Consider the following 1626-nt stretch of genomic DNA (forward strand, 5'->3'; position numbering starts at 1 on the left):
TCTTCCATTAAAATTTCCTGAACCTAGCTCCAAGAGAGTCCAGATAACTTCCCGATCTCTTCAATGGTCAATCGTTGGACTTTGAGCACAAACAAGTGCACACATTTTTTTAATCGTTTTATTAGGGGCTCATACGACTCATCACAATCCATACATACATCAATTGTGTAACACATTTGTACATTCATTGCCCTCATCATTCTCAAAACATTTGCTCTCCACTTAAGCCCCCAGCATTAGGCCCTCATTTTTCTCCCTCCCTCATGAGCCCTTGATTATTTGTAAATTGTTATTTTGTCATATCCTGCCCTGCCCGACGTCTCCCTTCACCCACTTTTCTGTGTTGTCCATCCCCCAGGGAGGAGGTCACATATAGATCCTTGTAATTGGTTCCCTCTTTCTAACCCATTCTCCCTCTACTCTCCAAGTATCACCACTCACACCACTGGTCCTGAAGGGATCATCTGCCCTGGATTCCCTGTGTTTACAGTACCTATCTGTACTAGTGTACATCCTCTGGTCTAGCCAGACTTGTAAGGTCGAATTCGGATCATGATAGTGGGAGGTGGAGGAAGGAGGAAGCATTTAGGAACCAGAGGAAAGTTGTATTTTTCATCGTTGCTACATTGCACCCTGTCTAGGTCATCTCCTCCCCAAGACCCCTCTGCAAGGGCAAGTGCACAAATTTTGTTGACATTTTCATCCATTCAGGAAGTTGATTGATATCAGAAAGATGTTTGTCAGCAATTGACATTTCACCTTTTTTGAAATGAGAAAACCACTCGTACACTAGAGTTTTTCCCATAATGTGGTCCTTATAAGCTGTGTTCAACATCACACAAGTAGCATTTTCCCAAGCGGGAAACAAAATTTTACACTTGCGAGACCAGAGAGAATCTTCCCAGGCAATACCACTGGGTGCACTAACTCAGAGCCAGTGGCTTGATGCTCACTTAGTGGGAAAAATGTGTACTAAGAAAATTCTGAAACTCATTGCGGTTAGGTTTGCACACATTTTCTTAAGATGATTGAATGATTACATTGCATGTGAAAACAAACAAACAAAACAAGCAGCCATCTAAGTGAAGTGTCAGCTAAGCCCACACAGAAGAAGCACATCAATCAGCCTGTGCATTCAAAGGATTGTAAATTATAAAATCTAAGATCAAAAGAGGGAATTGTATTAGTGCTTAAATTCAGAGCACCCAGTTTGCAGGAGGCTATGGATTGCAATGAAAACCCAAAATCCATTTGCAGTGTCCCCATGCAAATTAAACCAACATTGAATTCCCTCAGACCACTGACTGACTAGAGATGTAAATAGCTGTGCCCTCAGACAGAGTGCATTGCAAAGTAGATTACTATAAATACAGGTAGGTTAAAATTCAACATATTATCATTTGTTTTCCCTTTTGAACCATTTTAATTTTTCTACTTTCTTTTTTTTAAATCATTTTATTAGGGGTTCATACAACTCTTACCACAATCCATACATACATCAATTGTGTAAAGCACATTTGTACATTCATTACCCTCGACATTCTCAAAACATTTGCTCTCCACTTAAGCCCCCAGCATCAGCTCCTCATTTTTTCCCCATCCCTCCCCGTTCCGCCTCCCTCATGA

The sequence above is a fragment of the Echinops telfairi genome, unplaced genomic scaffold (assembly GCF_000313985.2).
Source record: "Echinops telfairi isolate 266 unplaced genomic scaffold, ASM31398v2 ScPeMD7_7469;HRSCAF=8507_0, whole genome shotgun sequence".
NCBI lineage: Eukaryota > Metazoa > Chordata > Mammalia > Afrosoricida > Tenrecidae > Echinops > Echinops telfairi.